Source organism: Nelusetta ayraudi, unplaced genomic scaffold, assembly GCF_046127955.1.
Source record: "Nelusetta ayraudi isolate G7.1 ecotype Tasmania unplaced genomic scaffold, CSIRO-AGI_Nayr_v1 ptg000243l, whole genome shotgun sequence".
NCBI classification, from domain to species: Eukaryota; Metazoa; Chordata; class Actinopteri; order Tetraodontiformes; family Monacanthidae; genus Nelusetta; species Nelusetta ayraudi.
This window is the reverse complement of record NW_027466292.1, coordinates 32,501-56,401: the sequence shown is the minus strand read 5'-3', so window position 1 is coordinate 56,401 and position 23,901 is coordinate 32,501. Positions and strand designations below refer to the sequence as shown.

The 23,901-nt window shown below is 52.4% G+C and overlaps 1 long non-coding RNA gene across 1 annotated transcript in view; it reads left to right on the top strand.

The window, feature by feature from the left end:
* The window catches only part of LOC142882275 (uncharacterized), a 43,660-nt gene extending 20,354 nt beyond the window's left edge, over positions 1 to 23,306 (top strand). Inside the window, exons 2-3 of the long non-coding RNA XR_012925759.1 lie at positions 12,200 to 12,270; positions 23,032 to 23,306. This is a non-coding gene — a long non-coding RNA (uncharacterized LOC142882275). The remainder of the gene's footprint in view (positions 1 to 12,199; positions 12,271 to 23,031) is intronic.
* Positions 23,307 to 23,901: the final 595 nt, after the last annotated feature.

Below are 23,901 nucleotides of genomic sequence, written 5' to 3'. Positions count from 1 at the left end.
GGCCGACAGGAAAGCTCGTTTTGTATTTTGAAGGCAAATAATAAACAGATAATCGGTGTCCGTCGTTGTGTGTGTGCAGATAGCAGAGTGGACGGAGGCAGGAACTGCGACTGTGAGCACTGAGTTACCACGACACTAAATATACCACAACACCACACCGTGGTACCATGTGCTGCCATGCACCAACGCAGTGTATTAATAGCGTGTGTGACGCCGTCGCACCACCCGCACATCCCTCACAGACCTTATATTGGTGAGTTGTTGATTGACGGAGGCACAAAACCACTTCCGGAAAAGAAAAAAATAAAAATAAAAAATGAAGTTGCGTAACCGTCTTTATTTTGGAGGCGCGCAGCCGGAGAAGCTGCCTAGTTTTTATTTTTTTTATTTATTTTTTATTTTTGAGATGCTCCTATTTCTGCCCCCTCCCCTCCTCCCTCCTCCTCCTCCTCCTCCTCACTCCACCCTCCTCCTCCCTCCAACCCTCCTCCCACCTCCTCCTCCCTCCTCCTTCCTCCCTCCTCCCTCCAACCCTCCTCCTCCTCCTCCTCCTCCACCCTCCTCCCTCCACCCTCCTCCTCCTTCCTCCTCCTCCCTCCCTCCAACCCTCCACCCCCCTCCCTCCTCCTACCTCCTCCTCCCTCCACCTTCCTCCCTCCTCCCTCCAACCCTCCTCCTCCTCCCACCTCCCACCTCCTCCTCCTCCCTCCTCCCACCTCCGTGGAAGTGGCCTACGCAGGACGGATAAAAACAGATTTGGTGCGGCAGCGACCCCTGTGTGCACCTCTCGCTGAGAGAGAGAGAGAGAGAAAGAGAGCCGTATTGATTGGCAGCGAGCGCCGCTGAGTCTCCTATCGCAGCTCAAGTCTGGGGTTAAAATTTCACCCCCCGCCTCCCCCCCCAAAAAAAGGAAAAAACGACAGGAAAAGTGGAAAAAAGCAGCGGAAGAGAAAGATAATCCTGAGAGCCGCCTGGCAAGCTGTGCTGAACACCGCCTTTTAAAGGAGGCTGCAGGCCTGCCAGCCTCAACCTACACACACACACACACACACACACACACACACACACTCTCGGTAGAGAGTGCACGACCGTGTGACGGCAATCCGGAGCGCCGCCGCCACCGCCGACAAGGTTATCAACATCCTCCTGCCAAGGTCGCGCCGTTGACCTTCACTGACCACTGATCCCACTTTCTTTCACTCTTTCTTTTCCTCCCTCCTCCCCTGCGCTTCCTCTCCTTGGTATAAAAAGCTATCAGGGAGCAGGAAGCGGGCTAATGCGCGCCGCCCGCCGCCGAGACGTCTCGCTGTCACACCTCGTCTATCCTGATGCGCCGCCGTCGTTCCGCCGCCGCGCTCGGCCAATTACGCCGCCCGGCTCCGCTAACCCATCCCGTCCGTCCTCGACACCCCGCCCCCCCACCCGCTGCCCCCCCACCCCGCCTCACCCCCACCTCTGTAATGGAAAATAATTAAGAGGCCCAAAATGAGTTTTCTCGCGGAATGATTTCGGCCCGTCGAGCGCAAAAGAAGATGCGTCGAGGAAAAAAAAACGCCCTTTAAAAACTTTTTTTTCCCCCCGTCAGCGAGTGTTGAGGGGGCGTTTCCAGGGGGGCGTGGCTGACTGATTGATTTATCTTACATTTTAAAGAGTAAGCTTGTAACATTTGGAGATGTTAAAGAAGAAACGGCGACGTCAAGCAGTCACATTTCAGATCCCAGCGTCTTCCCCTCTCCCGAGCTTGCCAGTGAACTACGGTGGCCTAAAATTCCTAAATAAAGTTAAATATGACACACTGGATCTTCCGCAGAAGCAGGAAGTGGTTCTACTGTTAGCTGGCTAGCTGGCTAGCCGGCTAGCGCGCTAGCTGAAAGGAACAAACTGGATTCAAATGCCGGGGCAAAAGGCTGAACGCGGCTGTGTGAGTTTTATTTTTTTTCTTGTTGTTTTTTGTTTTTTTTCCCTCCAATAGATTGACAGGCAATCTGAGACGTGTTAATCAGATTATGTACACTCAATTTCTCCCTTTTATGACTGACACAACCTCGTTAGCTGTTGATGCAGCACCTGCCGTATCGGCGCTAGCAGGTTTAATTGCCGAGGGCGCAAATTTAATTACTGGCCGTAAATTGCGGAAAATGCGTTTTTTCCGCCGGCCCCGGCAGGTCGTGCCAGGGAGAGTGGAGGGGGGAGGGGTCCTATCACACCAGTGGGCGGAGCTTACTTCTTACCTCTGTCTCTCTCTCTCTCTCTCTCTCTCTCTCTCGCTTGCTCTCGTTCTCCCAGCGAGCGGCCGTGCCGCATTGCCGAGGTTTGTTTTTTCCCAGCGTTGGCGTCAGATTGTCATTGTGACTGTTGCGTTGCGCTGATTGTCGCTGATTGTCGCCTGGTTGCAGTCCCACAATCTGCAACGTGAAGGTCACACCTGCCCTTCAAACCTGCAGAATGAATTCAAACAAGTCGTGTCGGTGATTTCAGGGCTTCGCTGATGAGCAAAAAAGCGAGCTAACGGGGGGGGGGGGCTAAACTATTTTGCTACGTCTGCGGTCGCAATCCTCTGGCATTTCCTGGCCTGATATGTTTTTGTTCTTTCTTCTTTTTTTTTTCTCTCTGACAACACGTGCCCACCTTAAAGATCAGGCCCCGGGAGATTAAAGCGACTCGTCTTAATAACACCTCATTAGGAGGCGCGGCCGGGTGTCTCATTGAGGGATTAAGCCGGCCGCACGCAGCCTTGTTGTTAGCAGAGGAGACCATTTAAGCTCCTCCGCCGTCACACCTTTGACCCCGGCCCTCCCCTCCCCTCTCCCGCCCTCCCTCCCTCCCTCCCTCCTGATGGATAAACGCACTCTGATGGAGCGCCGCTCCCCCGAAGCTCCGACAGACGTAAATACTGCCGTTGAACGTCGGAGGAAGTCCAGCGAACAGCGCGGCATTGTGGGGGATTGTGCACCGTGCAGAACTCCTTCCACATGTGTTTACATCTGGACGACTCGGCCCTCAGACCCAATCACTGTCAGAGGTTCTTCCACTGTTCTCCAGCGGTAGGCCGCCCTGGTTTGGGAACCCCGAGGTCAAAGGTCAGACACACTCGGCGATTTAGGTGGATTTTTTTTTGTTGTTGTTGTTGTTGGTAATGCACCAACAGGGGGCGCCACTTGTCAGTTTTAGATAGATACTGTAGACAGATGAGTACTTTATTACATTGAGCTGATGACATCACCTGGCTATGAAGCTTGAAGGGGGGGCATAGGAGGGGGGTGGGGCTCTAGGAGGGGGGAGAGGGGGAGGGGTTTGCGAGTGTAGAAGCTGGAATGGAACAACAAGTGTCAGAGTGTTTCTCACTCAGCGGTGCGACGGCGTGCGTAGCTCGTTGTGACACGAGTCGAAGTCACACCTTTGGTTTTTTTTCCTCTGTCGGCAGCAGGAAGTTGATGTAGCCGCCGCCGCCGCCGCCGCCGCCGCCATCAGACCCAAAAATAACCTCGCCAGGCTGCCAGACTGCTGCTCCGCCTGCAAAATATGCAGAAGAAGAAAAAAAAACTGCTGCGCGTGTTTCCAATTAGAATGATGCAAATGCAGCTTGATATGCGACGGCACGTCGTGCGTCCGCTGCGGGTCGCTGCCCCCTGGTGGCCCCGCCTTTCAATTACATTACGCAACAAATCCATCAAGTCGAGTCGGACAAATTAATCGGAGTGTGACCGCGGCGGCGCTGTTAGGCGACAAATCCGATATGAGACGGAGTCACGTGGGCGGCGCCCAGGAGGGTGGAGGGAGGGAGGCGGGATCAAAAACTCTCTCTGAACAATTCAAGGAAGTGAAACATTTTCAAGTAAACGTGTGGAACGGCAACAAAAAAAATACACTTTTCCCTGCCATTATTCGAAACTTGGACTCACTAAAGCCCCACGTGTGACTCCGCCTCCTTTCACCTCGGCCTTTGATATTTTGAACTATACAGTTTCTGCATTCAAGGTCAGTTTCTGCATGTCCTTGCAGAAGAAGCTGCTACAGCTAAATAGATATAATCACATAATTCATTGTATAAATATAATGTGTAATAATGAATCATTTATAATGTATAATGTTTATAATTTATGGTATTTATAATTTTGTGAGCTGGCCGCTAACACCACTAAAGCTGCTAATACCAACAAACAGTCCGTCTCTGTGTCGTGGAGGCGGTCCACCTGGTGGCAGAAGGTAGGAAGTGCAGGGTTTTCACCGTCCTTGCTGTTTCCTCTGCGAGGTTTTTTGCACTGGCTTGCATTCAATTTTCTCATCGAGTCTCTGCCAAGGGCTTTGTGTCTTGCTCGGCCGCTAGCAGCCGCTAGCGGCCGCTAGCTCCTGCCGCTCTGGCTTTTCCTGCTGTTTTCTCGGCGCTAGCCACAGCGCTACGTCCCGATCCCTCCATTTCCCACCTTGTCAGAAGCAGTTAGGGCTGGACGTGAACTTTGCAGACCAGCCCTGCGTGGAGCCTCGTCCGGACTCTGGAGTCTGACAGGTTTTCAGCACCGCCGGGTCAGAGGAAAATCAGGAGACGTCCGACTTGTGAAGAGACTCGGACAACTGACTACGACCCGTTCGACCTTCGCCGGATGTTTCCGCCCTTGTGGATATTAAACATCCGCCGGCATTTATTCTCCCTGCGATGACATTTTCGCTTGGGCCACGTCCGCTCGCCGCCGCTGCCGCCGCCGCCGCAGTGCTCCGGGAGAGCGTGGACAATTACTCCTGCTCATGAATCGATTAGCTGTCGGGCGGCAAAAAGAAATAGAGCCGGCGTGCGCAGAAATTCCTCCTCTCCTATCGAGCGCCGCCGCCGCCGCTCCGGCCGGCGAGGATCATTTATTTTGCGTTATGATGAAACGCGGGCGTCCGGGTTATTGACACGGGAGCAACATGCGACGGCAGCCCCGTATGGATCACCGTTTAGGACATTGATCTGGAGTGGTGGTGGTGGTGGGGGGTGGGGGGGGGGGGTACACAGACGTGACCTCCGTGGTGGTTGATCCTCCAGGGAAGGCAAATTATTTGAAATGCGGCCAGGATTGATGGGAAGTGAGTTCTCAGGCTTCCCTGGTTAGCATGGCTCCATGGAGGGGACCATGGTGATGGTTCTCATGGTTCCCAGAGACCGGAACCTGAAGTCCTAGACTGACCAGGACAAGGGTTTCCAGGGGGCCCCTAGTTTTCGGGGTACTACCTTTCACTCATCAGAACGATGGACATCATGAGACCTTCATGAGGTTCAGCTGTACCACAGGTCCCATAGAACCATGAGGAAAAAAACTCCCATCCAACCAGAGCCATGACATGGGGACCATGACGATGGCTCTCTGGTTCCCGGAGACCAGATCTCAAAGTCCTTGATTGACTCGGTAGTTGACGGAGTTGTGTTGAGGCTCCTACATTTCCCTGATCAGATCAAGGAACGTCAGGAGCTTCCCATGTCCCGGTTCCTTGGGTTACAGCAGAGGGGGATGGGCGCTGCTGTCCAATCAGAGCTCAGGATCATTTTCCAGAACCCCTCAGCATCCAGAAAGGAAGATGAAGGTGATTCCAGCGTGGAGTCGGTTTCCCACCAGATGGAACTCGGTTGTAGGAACCACCGACCACCTGAAGGGTTTCGGGTGACTTCTTATGATCATCATGTGACGTGAACATCCAACCGAGACAATGGATTTGGCTGTAATTTCACAGCATGAAAGGTTCTGGATTCAGAGAAAAAGGGGGTTAAGATGATCGCGTAATGGAACTATGAAGACCAGAAGGTGCCTGAATCACCTCTTTCTTCCTGCCTCCGTCTGTTGAGTCAGAACGTGATCAAAGTTCTGCCGCAGTAATTGATTCCTCGGAAGGACTTTTGAATATGAAGTCCGAGAAAACAACGTAATAAATCATTTTTATCGTCCGTGTTTTTTTTCTAAATGTATTTTTCGGTGTGGGCAACAAGAGCCACCCTCACCCCCCCACTGAGAGTGCATTCCTCTTAAAAAATAATAATAATACTAATAATAATAATAATAATAATAATAATAATGATGATAATAATAATAATAGTCCCACACTGCTTTAATCCCGGACTTAAAGATACAAAATGCAGCGCGGCCGTCCGCCGTCCTCCAGACGGAGATGAAAGCTGCCCGACCACCCGGACGACCGTCACAACGACCTGCTGCTTCCGCACTCAGAGCCGCTCACGGCTCTTTGTAGTTGACTTCAGGGTGTGTTTTCAAAGCTAGCAGGCACACACACACACACACACACACACACACACACACATTTCCCCTATCCCCAGAGCCCTGCTTGCTGTCGTGCTATGACATCATCATTGGCGGCCTCCACGTCCGATTGGATCCCTGCGGCTACTTTGTTGTTCCTCTCCCGTGTTTTTTCCCCCCCTTTTTTCTCTTCTTCTTCTTTTTCTTCTCTTCCCCCTCAAACCTTCCGGAGCAGTTAGCAACTCTTTTTTTCTCGCTGCGTTTTTGAAATGTTTATTTACCGTGTTGGACGCCTTTGATCGGCCAGAGACTGTGTGTGTGTGTGTGCGTGTGTGTGTGTGTGTGTGTGTGTGTGTGTGTGTGTCCAGTGGAGGGAAATGCTTGTAAGGAGGCTGCCATGTCCACTAAGGCTGAGGAGAGACAGCCAAGGGTGAGGGGAGGGGGGATGGATGGAGGGGGGCGGGGTTAGAGGCGAGGTTCGGGGGGGTGGGGGTTCGGAGGAGGAGGGGCGGGGACTGAAGCGTAGCAGGTCGCGTGTCTCTCCAGAGGCCACAGAGCCGCCAGAGAAACGGGAACAAACCTCGGCCTCTCTCTCTATCACACACACACACACACACACACACACACACACATACATGCACACTGACACTGACACGCACATCAGCTGACCAGATCCGAGGCGACAACCTCAGCCGGTGCACTGACGGTGTGAATACTGAGGCGGCTTCGCGTGCCGCAAGGGAAGATTTTCTTTTCTTTTTTTTCCCCCAGTTTGTCAGCGTCCGTGCTAATCTTATTAGCATTAGCTAGACTCGCAGTCACTTCCTGTCAGTTTCAAATGGCTCTGACCACCAATCGGCTGAAAAGAAAAAAAGAAGTTGCCTGTTTTTTTTTCACAAGTCCTGAAAAACGGACGTGTGTCCAGAACCCAGAGTGAGCTGTAATGTTCTCCATCACCAGCTGGGGGCGCCGCCGTCACCGCTGCAGCGGCCGAGTGCGCCGTGATGGCGTGTTAACCCGGAGACACAAACACGCTCGGCCGGAGACCCAAGGTCAGCGATCAGCTCTGTGACTCGGTAATTGCTATTGATCGAAGAGACGTGAACACACACACACACACACACACACACACACACACGTGTACGCTTCGACCCGCCTGCCAGCAGAGATTTACACAGACTGGGAGGATGTTGCAGCACAGCCGCCACTTTTTATCTTCCTCCGTGGTCATCCTGGGCTCCGCCCACCCCCTCCTCTCCACAGCTCTTTCTCTGTGTGCTTTTCTTTTTTTCCGTTTTTTTCAGTAGGCTAGGCGGCTGTTAGCATCCAGTTGCGTCTCTGTTCACCGACTGGATTGTTGATGGTAGTCTAGGGGGCGTGGTGGTGGAGAATCAGGGGGCAGGAGAGCAGCAGCCACAGGGGGGCGCTGTGACGAGTCCAGCATCACCCGACTGTTGTTCTTGCACACACTGCCGCGACGTTTGACCACGTCTATAATCTGCTTCGGCTTATGAAAAATTCAGACTATTTTTTTCGGTGGACTTGTCCTCGGGTGAAAACACCGTTTTCTGCTGCTAATAAAGGGTCATCAGGCGGCGGCTGTGGGGGCGGCGGCTGTGGGGGCGGGGATGTTCGGCCGCTCGCTCGCTCAGACGGCGTTTACCTCGGTGTGCGGTCGCCGCTGCGAATAAGACAGGGAGGATACTGGTGTGTCAAAGTGACTTTTGCGGCTGCGTGAAAAAAAAAAAAGTACACATCCGCGAAACTCACAAATCGACTTCTGTCTTTTTTTTTTTTTTTTTTTTTCCTGTTTCTTGCGCCGATCCTTTTTTTTCTTTTTTAAGCCCAAAGCTCGGCCGCCGTGGCTCCGCCTCCCCCCCCCACCGTCCCCCCTTCCCTCCCCCGCCCTGCAGTGAACCTCGCACACATCACACATCCTTTGACATTTACGCAAACAATCTCCGCCGTGTGATGCATTTCTGCATCGCCGGATTCGTTTAGACGCTCATGAATACAAATGTGACGGCCGAGCTGTCAGGTCAGACCGAGGCCCCTGGTTGGTTGGCTGGCTGGCGTCAGGTGCCCCCCCCCCCCCCTACCTTTCATGCACCAGAAGAAAACACAGTTTTTGTGAGTGAGTTGAAAATGTTTCGGTGGAGATTTTGTCTCGTGGGCCGCGTTCACACCGGAGTGTAAAAAGTGGGCGAGACAATGTTGTGTTTTCCCCAAACAAAAAAAAAAAAACACAACGTCTCCTGACTCGTGTTGGAACGCCCCCCGATAGACCGCTTCCTTCAACATAAATTTGCGTAGAAATTTAACGAGGCAGCAACAGCAACAACAACTGGCTCCGACACTTTGCAACGGATGAGTGAGTCACGCGCCGCTAATTAGTGTGTGTGTGTGTGTGTGTGTGTGCGTGCGTGTGTGTCTCAGATTGTGTATAAATCCCACTTCCAAACAAGCCAGTTGCAGATTGCATCTCACTCCGCACTCCTCCATCACCTTTACGTTCCCTCCCTAAACCCCGCCCCCTCCCCAAACCCCGCCTCCCCCTCCCGGTGGAGCCACATATGTTGCCGTTGAAAAGTGTTTGTTTTTTTGGCGAAACTCATTTCATGCTTATTGTTTAGCTAATCAGGAAGTGTAATTGCTGAAGGCGACTAATTAACGAACCTCCAGGAAGTGAAAGAGGAGGAGGAGAAGGAGGAGGAGGAGGAGGAGGAGGAGGAGGAGGAGGTTAAGCTGGCGCTCGCTGCCGCCGCCGCCACCGCGTCGTGTTTGTGTACGTGAAGTGAACTTTTCCACCTGCTGGACGAGGGCTGCAGAGGAAGGAGGTTCTTGCAGTGTCTGAGGTGGAAGAGTGAGATTAAAGTGCTTCCTAATGCAGTTGGAGGCGTCTGGAAGCAGCTTTTTCCTCTCACTTCACTCTCACTGTCATCTGATGTTTTTCATCCTTTGAAGGAAGAGAAGCAACACAGTATCACTGGGGTTTTTTTTTTTTTTTGGGGGGGGGGGGGGGGTCTTTTTTGAGCTGATAATTGAGACACGGGTCTCAGTCCCAGTCTGAGGTAGAACTTCAGAAGAGCTGGAGGATGTCCACGTGTTTTGGTTCTGTTTTCAAGAGCTGTTTGTTTGTTTACTCAGAGGAATCTTTTCCACCCAGGTCACTGCATCAGAGAGGCTGCATTAAAGTAGGAAGAGTCGCACTGACTGGCTGGCTGACTGGCTGGCTGACTGACTGGCTGACTGGCTGGCTGGCTGACTGACTGACTGACTGGCTGACTGACTGGCTGGCTGACTGACTGACTGACTGGCTGACTGGCTGGCTGGCTGACTGACTGGCTGACTGGCTGACTGACTGACTGACTGACTGGCTGACTGGCTGGCTGGCTGGCTGGCTGACTGACTGACTGACTGGCTGACTGGCTGGCTGGCTGACTGACTGACTGGCTGGCTGGCTGACTGACTGGCTGACTGGCTGGCTGGCTGACTGACTGACTGACTGGCTGGCTGACTGACTGGCTGACTGGCTGGCTGGCTGACTGACTGACTGACTGGCTGACTGACTGGCTGGCTGTCTGACTGACTGACTGACTGGCTGACTGGCTGGCTGGCTGACTGACTGACTGACTGGCTGACTGGCTGGCTGGCTGACTGACTGGCTGACTGGCTGGCTGACTGACTGACTGACTGGCTGGCTGGCTGACTGACTGACTGACTGACTGACTGGCTGACTGGCTGACTGACTGACTGACTGGCTGACTGACTGGCTGGCTGTCTGATTGACTGGTTGGCTGGCTGGCTGGCTGACTGGCTGACTGGCTGACTGACTGTCTGACTGTCTGGCTGACTGACTGACTGACTGGCTGACTGGCTGACTGACTGACTGACTGGCTGACTGACTGGCTGGCTGTCTGATTGACTGGTTGGCTGGCTGGCTGGCTGACTGGCTGACTGGCTGACTGACTGGCTGACTGGCTGGCTGTCTGACTGACTGACTGACTGACTGTCTGACTGACTGACTGACTGGCTGACTGACTGGCTGGCTGTCTGATTGACTGGTTGGCTGGCTGGCTGGCTGGCTGTCTGATTGACTGACTGTCTGGCTGACTGACTGACTGACTGTCTGACTGACTGACTGGCTGGCTGTCTGATTGACTGGTTGGCTGGCTGGCTGGCTGGCTGTCTGACTGTCTGGCTGACTGACTGACTGACTGACTGTCTGACTGTCTGGCTGACTGACTGACTGACTGACTGTCTGACTGACTGACTGACTGGCTGACTGACTGGCTGGCTGTCTGATTGACTGGTTGGCTGGCTGACTGACTGGCTGACTGACTGTCTGGCTGACTGACTGACTGACTGTCTGACTGACTGACTGGCTGGCTGTCTGACTGGTTGGCTGGCTGGCTGGCTGGCTGACTGACTGTCTGGCTGACTGACTGACTGACTGACTGGCTGACTGACTGGCTGACTGACTGACTGGCTGGCTGACTGACTGGTTGTCTGACTGACTGACTGACTGGCTGGCTGACTGGCTGACTGACTGACTGACTGACTGACTGACTGACTGGCTGGCTGACTGACTGACTGACTGACTGGCTGACTGGCTGGCTGACTGACTGACTGACTGACTGGCTGGCTGACTGGCTGACTGGCTGACTGACTGGCTGGCTGACTGGCTGGCTGACTGGCTGACTGGCTGGCTGACTGACTGGCTGGCTGTCTGATTGACTGACTGACTGACTGGCTGACTGACTGACTGACTGACTGGCTGGCTGACTGGCTGGCTGACTGACTGACTGACTGACTGGCTGACTGGCTGGCTGACTGGCTGGCTGGCTGTCTGATTGACTGACTGACTGGCTGACTGACTGACTGACTGACTGGCTGGCTGACTGGCTGACTGGCTGGCTGACTGACTGACTGAATGACTGGCTGACTGACTGACTGACTGACTGGCTGACTGGCTGGCTGACTGGCTGGCTGGCTGTCTGATTGACTGGTTGGCTGGCTGACTGACTGGCTGACTGACTGTCTGGCTGACTGACTGACTGACTGTCTGACTGACTGACTGGCTGTCTGTCTGATTGACTGGTTGGCTGGCTGGCTGGCTGGCTGACTGACTGACTGACTGGCTGACTGACTGGCTGACTGACTGACTGGCTGGCTGACTGACTGGTTGTCTGACTGACTGACTGACTGACTGACTGGCTGGCTGACTGGCTGACTGGCTGACTGACTGGCTGACTGACTGGCTGGCTGACTGACTGACTGACTGACTGGCTGGCTGACTGACTGACTGACTGACTGACTGGCTGGCTGACTGGCTGACTGGCTGACTGACTGGCTGGCTGACTGGCTGGCTGACTGGCTGACTGGCTGGCTGACTGACTGGCTGGCTGTCTGATTGACTGACTGACTGACTGGCTGATTGACTGACTGACTGACTGGCTGGCTGACTGGCTGACTGGCTGGCTGACTGACTGACTGACTGACTGGCTGACTGGCTGGCTGACTGGCTGGCTGGCTGTCTGATTGACTGACTGACTGGCTGACTGACTGACTGACTGACTGGCTGGCTGACTGGCTGACTGGCTGGCTGACTGACTGACTGAATGACTGGCTGACTGACTGACTGACTGACTGGCTGACTGGCTGGCTGACTGGCTGGCTGGCTGTCTGATTGACTGACTGACTGACTGGCTGGCTGACTGACTGACTGACTGACTGGCTGACTGGCTGGCTGACTGGCTGTCTGATTGACTGACTGACTGGCTGACTGGCTGACTGACTGACTGACTGACTGGCTGGCTGACTGGCTGACTGGCTGGCTGACTGACTGACTGAATGACTGGCTGACTGACTGACTGGCTGACTGGCTGGCTGACTGGCTGGCTGGCTGTCTGATTGACTGACTGACTGGCTGACTGGCTGGGTGTTACAGCTGCAGTTTCTCTGTGTTCCAGGTGGAACCTGTGGACCTGGGCCACTCGTCTCTCTGACCGCCGCCCACCTGAACCAGAGGCCCCGCCTGCAGGTCAGTCCCCCCCACTCCCCACCTCCACCTCCACCTGTCACCATGGCAACCGCAGCCTTGAACCCCTGTCTCTCTTGCCTGTTCACCTCTGTCCTTTGCTACAAAGCCAGTGTGTGTGTGTGTGTGTGTGTTGGGGGGGTTAGAGGGTCTTTTTTTATGAATATGAAAATGAAATACGTGATGACATTGCCCGCGTCTTTAAATTCCACTCGTGGTGCCGACAGGAAGGACAGCGTTTCTTTTGCCGACTCAGGGAGGTCACGTAAATAAAGATACCCCCCCCCTCCCCCCAACTCCCCCAACACAGCCCTCCCCCTCCCACCTCCTCCCCACTGCTGAGGCGGGGGGGGGGGAGTCAGGCAAAGACCTGCAGTGATTGGTACCACGATGCTGGCGAGCCGGGACGCCTGGTGGGGAAACCTGGGTTTGCCCCGACCCCCCCCCCCCCACCTACTCCAAACCCTCCACCCTCCTCTCCCACTCCCTAGCTCCTCCCACTGCCGAGCCGCCGACAGATGTCTGGCGTCCGGTGCAGCGGCCAATCTGGACGCAGCTTTGATCTTCGCTTTCAAAAGAAGAGTTTTGCCTTTCGCTGCCGTCACAGAGCCGCCGAGACTCTTGATGTGTGTGTGTGTGTGTGTGTGTGTGTGTGTGTCGCCTATGTGTGTGTCACCTGCTGACAGGTGCGCTAACGGACGAGCTACAGATGGTCCCTGATGGCACGACCGTCCCTGCGATCATTTTGCGTTCAGATCTCGCAGCGGTAATTAGCCATTTTCAACGTCACAGTAACATTTGATGGATTTTTCTTCGTCCTATTTTCTCCTGCTGGGTGCCTCATTGTGTGTCGCTGCCGCGTCGTGTCGTTCGACCTTCTGAAACGCTGCCGAAACGCGAAACTTGTTTTGTCGTGTCCTTGTGCGATGGTTTGTCCGTCTGTACGAAGTTGGACCGACAAAGCCGATAATCTGTCCGATAATTTGACCTTTGACCTTTTCCCGCATATTTTTTGTCAGTCACGCCACTGTCTGCCGTAGTTTCAATCCTGAACCGCTGAAGGCATCGCTTCCCGTGTGACTGCGTGACCATGTGACCATGTGACCATGTGAGCAATCGCGCTTTGCTGAGCGTAAAAACAACAAGCGATCAACGTGCGATCATTTTCAGTTTTTTTGCCTCAACCGTTGCACATTCGTGAACTTACCGTCTGTTTCACCAGCCAGCCATCCGCACGCAGATCTGAGCGCCGCGTCGTTATTTACCACTCGTGGAAGCAAAAGCCCGGAAGCGGAAAAACTTGTCAGGTGGAGAAATGTTTTCACTTCAAAACAAAACGGAACTTCCTGATTGGGCCGCGCTCGGCGGCAGCCGCGCCAATCAACTCGACCTCAGCCCAACCACGAGAGCGCTCTGATTTGTAATCAGCGAAGAAGAAGAAGAAGAAGAAGAAGAAGAAGAAGAAGAAGAAGAAGAGGGAGGAGGAGGAAAAGCCTCCACAGGTGTTTGCTAATTTCACACTTTGTTGCCTTTGCGTTGATCACATCACAGCGCGGTGTTGTTAGCAGCTGCAGTTTGGGCAACTTTATAAACAAACATCATCGCAACATTTACGAAGAACTCAAACATTCACGCACTGCACTGTATATATATATGTATATATATTCCTTAAAACTTCTGCGGCCTCGCCGGCTCTTCTTTTAGCTGGACTCTTTCATTTTTTTTTTTTTTTTTACAGCATTTTGAGGTCAAGAAAAAAAAAAAAATCACACAAAACATTGAAAACTTTATTTTTACCCTCTGACTACAATCATCCGGTTTGAGCAGACGTGAGAGAGAAGCTTCTTTTTTCTTGTCAAACCGAGTCATGAGTCATGAGTCATGAGTCATCCTCCAACCTCAAAAGGCATGAACACACACACACACACGCACACACACTTTCCAGCAAAGCAGCTCTTTGTGACATCACAAAGGGCAGTGACATCTCTACCAGAGAGCCCAGACTTTCTTTGCCTCGTTGTTCGGCAGCTGCTCAACATTCCCTTCCACGTTGCTCTGGGATTTTAAGTGGATGCTTTCAGTGGGTTGTCCAAACTCTCACGGCGCCATCTGCAGTCTGCCACCGCCACCGCCGCCGCCGCCGCCAACCACCGACCCTCTTGACCCCGGCGAGCTCAGTTCTCGGCCCCGCCTCCTTTTTCCACCGCTGCTATCGGTTTCTCTCTGGGCGGCGTCGGGTTTCGCCTCCTTTTGTTGCTCGGCCCCCGACGGAGGTCTGAGCCCCCCCCCCCACAGGACACACCAGGGAGCTACAGCCAAGCTCCGCCCACTGCATCTCTCTCTCTCTCTCTCCCTCTGTCTCGCTCTGAATGGACACAATGTCTTGTTTTTCCATCCGTCCAAAGGTTTAACTTAGCCCGCTGTTTGCAGCCTCCTGCTAAAAAAAAAAACAAAAAAAACAAACGCTCTATTCAACCTTGCATGCGTGCGTGTGAAGCTTGTGCATCGTGTCTCGGTTTTAGCCCCGCCTCTTCCTGCCCCCGCCCCCCCAGAGGAAGCTGGTTGGTCAGTGAGCCGGACTGAAGAGCTTTTCAAGACGGCTCGCCGAGAGCTCCTGGGGAAATGACAGCGGGTTAAAATGACAGCGCTGACGACGCTGTGACACATTCAAACTCCCGGCGACGGTGATTTGCTCGTTTCCTTCTCTCGGCTCCTCTTCCTGTTTCCATGGAGAGAATTCCGCCGACTAAGACGTTGCGTGTTTTTGCCGCCGTTTGTTTGGAGCGCCGTCGGACTCCCCCGAGGCCCCGCCTCCCAAGCGCCACCCCCCCCTCTCCCCCAACACCCCCACAACCCTCCTCCCCCTCAGCGCTGTGAGATCAGAGTCACGCTTCTTTGAAGTCTCTCTATACTTTCCTCTGAATATGAATAATGTACGGCGCTATATGTAACAAACTGCACACACACACACACACGCACGCACGGCGTCTGTTTTCTTCATTACGCTCCTCCTCCTCCTCCTCTTCCTCTGTGCTTCTATAGGATTGCATGTCTGTGCTTTGTTTGCGATGCTTCAGGCTCCTTTTTGAAAAGAAAAAAAAAACAAAAAAAAAACAGCGTCTCTGTTCACTTTTAGCGGCTGGTATTTTTGTTCTCGACCTCTCGGAGCGCCGGGAACGACAAACACGTCGTCCATAAATGATTCAGGAACCGATGCGCCACCTCACAGAGGGGCGGGGCTACCGCGCGTTCTCCACCTCGGAAAACCACCCCGGCAGCCAGCAGCAGCAGCAGCAGCAGCAGCAGCAGCAAGTGGCCTTTTTTTAGCTGATGGAAGCCGGAAAGAAATATTTATCTCCCTGGAGGTGTTTTTTTTTTTGATTTGATTTTCACCCCCGTAAACACGGCGCTCTTGAAAAGCGATCCTGAGCGGCGCCGGCTAACAGGAGGGAAAAACAGAGAACGCTTCAAAGATTCAATTTGCCAACATGAAGACAAAAGTAGTATTCATTCCGGAATCTGATCACTTCTAGGAAGTTTGGAAATCTGGAAATGTATTGTTTTGTTTCTTGTTTTTTGTCGAATTTTAAACATCCGGCTCGGTGATAACCGCCCACTGGGCTGCTGTCAGTCACATGACCCGCGTCTCCACTGGCCCCACCCCCATCGGCTCGACCAGCTGATCCGGCGGGTGACACTGAGGAGAGGGAGGGAGGGAGGGAGTGGGGGGGCTCGGGGGTTCACGGATGACGAAAGAAAAGCATGCTGCAATAATGTAATCCTGCGTGTGTGTGTGTGTGTGTGTGTGTGTGTGTGTGTGTGTGCTGGCGGAGCAGCAGATGTCACTCCGGCCTGCTGCAGCTCCGTCCTGTCAACACGAGATCTTCATTAGAAGCTTCAAAGGCTTCAATCTCGCTGGCGGAGCGCAAACAGCCGGCGGCTGCAGCAGCAGCAGCAGCGGCAGCAGCAGCAGCAGCAGCAGTAGCAGCAGCAGCAGCAGCAGCAGCAGCAGCAGCTCCGCCGCCACTGATAAAACCTGGAGCCGCAGCAGCAGCAGCAGCAGCTTCAGTTCCTCGCCGCGGTATTAGCTCCGCCTCCATTATTCATGCAGCCTCCTCCTCTGATACCCCACACCCCAACACGCTGCTTAGGCTGCATCATTGGTGCCGACGGGAACTTGATATATGGAATTTATTTTTTTGTTTTGTTTTGGTTTTGTTGGGTTTTTTTCATTCGGCTCCAGAAAACAAAAAACCCTGATTGCTTCGGATTGGGGAAGGTTTGACGGTTCCTGTGGTGTGAAGGTTGGACGTGAGTTTGCACCCACGAAGAGTCGAGCCGTGTTGAAGAGCTCCCATATATTATGGCCGGTTTTCATCCAGGAAGAAGCACGTTTAGCCCTCTGTTTACAGCCTCCTACAGCTGGAAGACTGACCAACTTACCCCCGAAACAGTCTCAGTGGGAAGGGGTGTGGGGGGTGGGGCTGAGTGACATCACAAACGGTCTGACTCACCCCCGAGCCGTGTGGTTCGTCACGCAATTCTTCCACTACGAGCCTCCAGAAGGTCGAGCTAGCTGAGCTTTCCGTGAAGGCGGCTGCTGCAGTACAGCAGTTGCCCACCAGGGGGCAGCGCTTCGCATTTTCATTTTCCTCGCGAAACATCCCAACTTCGGACTCTTCTCTCTCCCTCCACCGGGGAGAGTTTCAGCGAGGCGCCCCCTTGTGGCTGCAGAACTGAGCGGAAAGGACAGAAACTAAACCTGTTTGTTGGCTTTTTCGGACGGAGCGCTAACGAGCTCGTCCTCTTCCAGCGGAATCAAAGGCCGAGACCAGCTGGAAAAAGTCGATCAATGTGTCGGTTTGCCGCGGCGGCGGCGGCGGCCGTCGTCCTGGTACCTCATCAACACGCAGCCAACGCCGCCGCCGCCGCCGCAATTAACGCGCTAACAGGAGCAAAAGGGAGCCAATTAGGGAGAAGCGACTGGGACGAACACCTGGAGTGGGTGACACATCGCAGCCTGATGATCTATGACACGTAATAAAATGTGAGGAGGGAACTTTTTTTCTTTTTCTCTTCCCCTCTTTTTCTTCTCCCTTCCTTTGGAGCGGCTCTGCCAGACAGCTGTCCTCCGACCTGCGCGCCACCTCATCCCTCCTTCAGCGCTCGCCGGCCGTGTCAGAGCGCCGCTAATCTGTCTGCTCAATTAGTCTGCGCCGTCCTCGGCTTTGATGGCCCGGCCCTCCGCCAGCACCCTCATTATATAAGCCTCAGGTTTTTTTTTTTTTATATATATATATATATATATATATATTTTTTTTTGAGGCTTATGTCAAAGAGCTTGTCAATTTTTTTCATCCCTCCCTCATCCCCCCTCCTCCTTCCCTCATCCCCCTCCCCCCTTCCCCCGAAAACTCTCTTCACTTGACTCCAGGAAGGATTTCATCACTCTTTCAACCCCAAAAAGTGACGCCCGGCGAATATAAAACCGCCGCCACCCCGACATGAAAGTGGGCGGGGGACAAAACCAGGGGGGGGGGGGGTGTCGGAGCATCCATTTGGAAGGGGCGGGCGGGCAGGCGGGCGGGCGAGCGAGACGGCGGCCCGGAACGCCGCGTCAGGATGCTTTTTTATTTCCTCTTTCTAGGTCAGAGTGAACCAGCTGAACGCTGCGACTCTGCATTTTTTCTTCTTCTTTTTTTTTTAGAAGTGCTCCGCCTCCTGCAAGCCGGCTTATGGATCAGCGTTATGTAACGGGCTTTAAGAAGGACCCCCCCCCACCCCCCCACCCCATCCCCCACCCCCAACACACACACACACACACACACACACAATCTTCAGGTTTCCTGCCACTTTGTGCGTCGTGAATTGGATCAAGGCCGCTGAAGATCGCGACAGCCGATTGCGAAAAAGTGGTGAGAAAAGCTCTCGTCCGCGCACTCAAAGAGCCGTCACGCAAAGTTTTCACGCTTCATTCCCACCGCCTCTGTTTCTATTCTGTACCGCCGTCAGATGAATCACACGCTCGTCCCGGCGCCCGGAGAGAGAGATTTTTTGTGTTTATGAACTCGGAAGGCGACGCAAAGAGGAAGATGACTCCAGAAGAGGATGATGATGATGAAACTGAGCCGCGTTGATGAAGCGGAGACGCAGATTGGCCAACATCTTGTAATCTGTTTTTTTCTCCCTCAGCTTAATTTCATAGTCAGACTTGAAGGAAAGAGAGCCAGACTGTCGGAAGCAGGGGAAAAGGAAAAGAAAGTCGTCCGGGTTGATTCTTCATTCTTTTCATCCTGACAAAGTGAGAGAGTAGCTAGGCCTCGGAGTTGAGCAGCTTTTGGGCGACCGATCATCCAAACTTCCCTCTGGATCTTCAGACTTCCTGCGTCAACGCAGCTTCTCAGAGCGTCCGTCTGTTTGGAAAAACAAGGCGGCGGAGGCAACAGGGAGGCTCGCCTGCCCTCTGTGATGTCACAAAGAGACGTCCGTGCGTCTGTACAGGGGGCGCGGTGCAGCACTGTGAGCAGTATAGCAAAGAGGCTTAAACTGTCGATCGGCCGTTGAAGTGGATGTTGTGTTTGACCTTTGACCTCAGGAAAGAGAGAAAATCATTTTCAAGCTGCTTCAAGTTTCAAAGTTCTCTCACGCCGACCCTTGAGCCGTTGCCTTCATCCTGCCGGCCGCCTCAGTGTGTGCCTGTGTGTGTGTGTGTGTGTGTGTGTGTGTGTGTGTGTGTGTGTGTGTGTGTGTGTGTGTGTGTTGCTCCAGTAGGATGTTGCTGGCACGGCTTCCGACAAAGTTGTGCATTTGCGCTGTATTGATTTATTATTTTTTTTGCGCTGAGGTGGCGGCACGAGGACGCCAGCACTCGGAGGCGGAGGGAGCTCGGCTGGTGACGCATCCATCCGCCGTGGAAGCTCCGACAAAGCGCCCCGAGGGTGTTTCTCCCCCTGCTGCCGAGGAGCCGCTCTGCTGCGTCGTGTTGTGCGTCAGCCTCGGCAGAGTTTGTGTTGCGTTCAGACGCCATGTTTAGTTTCCGTGTTTGCACAAAAAACTTTTTTGGGGGGGGATTTCAAGAAGTGGACCAATCACGGGCCTTCTGGGACAGTAGGGGGCGGGGGGCTTCCCCAGTCTTTAACGTTCACATCGCCCCCTAGTGGAGGGTTGGTTGCAGTGCTGGTGATTTTTAAATCATCTCCAAAGTGGAAAAGATTTTGTTGCTTTTCTTGAGGAATAAAACATTTTTTAGAAGCTGCTTCCACAGGATGATGACACCTGTTCTTTTTTTCTGTGGTCCTGATCTTATTTTACAGAGAAGCTTTTTCATTCCAACACAACAATAGCTTTCGCTTTCAAAAGAAAAAGAAAAAAATAAAATCAGATAAAAAGATTGACGTTCAAATGCCAGACACAACTCCTTTAGCGCCCCCTGCTGAGACCAGCCAACATGAGAGGAATCAAAAAATGCATGACGCGAAATCTGGAATGATGCCAGAAGCGCTTGTCAGGTCCCCCCCCCCCCCCCCCCCCCTGTCCTCAAATAATTAGCAGCAGATGAAAAACGGTGCTGACCTGATCTGATCAGAGACGTCCACATCGTTCGCATGTTACATCCCGTCTGCATGACATCAGCGGGGGGGGGGGCTGGGGCTGAACCCGGGCTCTGTGTCTGTGTGTGTGTGTGTGTGGGAGGTGTCGGAGCAGCCCAGGTGACCCCTGCTGCCTGGACTCCAGGTGCATCGTCGTCATGGCCGTGATTCCAAAACCAGACGGGGCAGAAAATTTCAAGTCAGTTTTTCTCCTTTAATGATTAAAGAATTTATTTATTTATTTATTTTTTAACTTATTCCTCGCGGCGTGTTTCCACCACTTAAAGCTCTCAGCTTCCGCGGTGGTTAGCCGGGAAACATATATGTCTGTATATATATATATATGTGATAAAGGAGTTTTGTTTGCGGCCGAGTCTTTAGGACGGGAGGTGAGGAGAGAGAGACAGGAGGTCAGACGGCAGTCATCGCTGCAGCAGCAGCAGCAGCAGCAGCAGCAGCAGCAGCAGCAGAAAAAGGCTTAATAATATCCCAGAGGCACAGATGAAACACTTTCTCCACAGTGGCTGTTTACTGAGGAGCCTGTTTGAAGTTGAGCTCAAGATGTCTTCATTTCTCTCTACCAGAGGAATGTTCCAAGTAGGGGAGGGGGGGAGGGTGGGGGGGGGGCGTGAGGGAGGGCGAAGACAAGGGGGAGACGTGGGGGGGGGGGGGCAAAAAAAAAAAAAATGTGTAATTCAGACAGAGAGCGAAGCGAGGAGGAAGGTTGAAACAGAGAGAACGGGGGTGGGAAGCCGGCGGACGAGATCCAAGCCGCGCTTTTTTTTCCCCTCTCTCTGCTCCGCTGCTATAATTCCAGACAGGATATTGCAAGTAGACTCATCTGCCGCTTTCATATTTCTGCGCCGTGATATCTTCTAAAAAGAAAAAAAAAAAAAAAAAGGAAAAAAAAAAAAATCTAGCGGCGCGGCGGCGGTGGCGGCGAACAGGGAGGATTAGAAAGCCCTTCAAATTAAGGGCTGCCTGCTGTTGGCACCAGCAGGCCCATTATTTATTCATATCACTCAGACCTTCCTTCTCCTGCAGGAGCAGCACCGCCAAAAAACACAAAGAAAAAAAAAAATATCTCGCAGCGCGTGGACGGATGCGCAGCGGCTGGGAATGTCCAGCGTTTGGACTGACGGATTGAAAATGTTTGGTTCGGAGGCGGGAAGGCGGAGCCTCGCCTCGTCCGGCCAGTCGCCGAAAAAATAAGAAGAGAACATTCAGATTATGTAGGATTTTTTTTTTTTTTAAAGTTCTAACTGCGGGAAAAAAAAGTTTGTTTTTTTTTGTTTTTTTTATCTGTGCATCCACAGCAGCGCCGCGATCACGTCCCACTTGTCTGATTTGCCGCTTCAGCCGTGGCCGGTTTGATCCGGATGAGCAGCCGATGATTGAATGCGACTCATTAACTTCCGCCGCTGACGGCGACTCTCCGATAAAACACTTTTTAACGATCGGTCGGATGACACGAGATGTTTCTCATCTGATGACCTGAAGATCCAGAATCTGAAACTTGCCAGCGGCGCATTTATTAATTAGTTTCTTCTGTACGTGTGTGTGTGTGTGTGTGTGTGTGTGTGTGTGTGATTGATGTCAGTTTCAGTATTGTTGTTGTTATTTGGAACATCCATAAGCAGCATCTCTATCTTCCAGACATCAGCAGCACTTTTTTTTTTTTATCTTTAAAAAAAAGTTTCCGCTGTGGTTTATTGTCTGTGTATTATGTCAACGTCAGATATAAGCTGATTCATTTAAACCAGCTTTGAATTTTTCATTTTTTGCCTCAAGAATTCCAACCGAGACGTCTCCGACTTAAAAAGAAAATATGCAAATCAACTTCTGAATGTTAAACTGCCTCAGCTGAAGAACTTCCTCAAACTAAATCAACACGGCTTGGTTAAAAAAAAAAAAAAAAAAAAAACAACCTGCCACCTCTACCCGCCACAGGGAGGTGATGTGGAGGCGGAGACTCAGACGACTCGCTGAGCGGCTCCGTTTATGTCACGACGGCTGCGGCTCCGCCCCCTTTTCCTCCTCGGCGCAGGCCGATTGGTGGCAGCTCGACTTAAAAACGATCCGGATCGGAGCTTTTTACCGCGGACGCTGCTGGACGGAGTGAATCGAAGCTTCTTCAGCAGAGTTCAGCAACTCGTTATCTGCCCAACGATGATCGTCATCATCATTGTCCGCCCAATCCGCCTCACTGCTGAATTATTATTATTTTTTTTCCCACCTGGAACAGCCGCGTCGGAATGCCGGGAATTTCCAGGGTGATTAAAAAAAAAAAAACAGCTCCAGTTTACAACCGTGGCTCCATCCCTCGATCCGACAGGATGAATGGCTCAATCGGCGCCGACACCGGTCCATTTTCCAATTAGGTCATTAGTCTCACTTTATTTTTGCTCACCTGCATCTCGGCCGTAATTTGTGGAGCCGGCGCGGCGGTGCTTTGCGATCGGAACGACCGTCACGGGAAGGCTAATGCGTCGGCACGTAGAGCCGAGGTGGACTCGCGAGGCGCTCTGAACTCCTGACCCGCCGCTGCGGGACGCCCAGCACACGCACAGATGAGTTTTTTTTTTTTTTTTTTTTTTTTTTCTAATTTTATTTATTTGCTGGACTCATCGACCGCTCGCTCGCTCGGTCAGTCAGCACGTCCGCCGGTCCAGCAGGAAAAACTCCCACCAGCTCCAGTCGATGAGTTTCCCATCCGGCACAACTAATAATAGTGTGTGAGTGGGTTTATTTCCTGATGGGAAGATATTAATACAGCCGGTTGGGTTGGAAGCATCAGAGAGAGAGAGAGAGGAAAGATGCCTGATGAGTATATTCAGATCAGATTTGTTTTTTCTTCCATTTATTGAAGCATTCATTCATTTTTTTCTGGTATATTAGATTTGCATGAACAACAATATTGAGAGAAAATAAAAGTTCCTCATTTTTTTTGATTGATTGATTGATTGATTGATCTTGAGTTTGGTTGGTTGAATAATTGGCATAATTAATATATAAACATATGTATGTGTATATATATATATATATATATATAGATAGATAGATAGATAGATAGATAGATTTTTTTTTTTTTCTGAGCTGGAATGTGGAAATGTGTTTTTCAGAAAAGATCTTTTCCTCTCTCCGGCATCCCTCGGTCAGTTTGTGTTCTTCACAGGAACACAGTGTCCGACGTTTATATTCCAGCGGAAGCGAGAGTGAGGAGCCATGTCGGGGAAAAACAACTGGCTGATTTTCATTCCGATTCCGTCCGAGTTCCAAGGCGGAACTTTTCAAAGCCGCCGTCTCCTAACGGCTTTGTGTCGCTGCGACTTGTGGGATTTATCGGCACTCTGCGCCTTTTGTTCCGAGACGCGTCCCTCGGATCGGAGCGCCAGGACTCCTGGAGGAGAGACGCTCCTTCACTTCCTGATTCATCCATCCACCAGCAGCAGCAGCAGCAGCAGCAGCAGCAGCAGCAGCCGTCTGGCCGGCCGGCCAGTCGGATGATTGATGGATGCAGGTCTGTGCTGGGAACAGCAGCAGCAGCAGCAGCCGCTTTTTGATGTGGCTCCCACTGGGAAATAAGGGACTTGTGGAGGAGGATCTGCTGCTGCTGCTGCTGCTGCTGCTGCTGCTGCTGCTGCTGCTGCTGCTGGATGAGCCGCAGCCAGAAGAAAAACCAGCAGAGTGAGATGTCAGCGTCCGTCAGGCTGCAGACAGCATCTTATTAACGCCGCAACCAGGCAGAGAAACAGGCGGAATGTCCCTTGAAAGCATCCGTAAACCGCCGCCTCCTGGTGGCGGTGGTGAAACCTCTTCTCAGACGGACCATTGCGGGTTTCTATTTTCTTCATATTGATTATCATTAGAGGTTCTTTTTTGCATCCAGCCAGTGAATTGCTTTCACTTTATTTCAGTTTTGTTTTTGTTTTTTATCGTTTGTGCTGAGCTCACGCACGAGGTGTTTCCCTGTCTGAGGGCCACTTCTTGTTGGAGCTGTGTCTTTTTTCTGTGAAGGCAGAGAATCTCGATGTGTCTTTCCAGA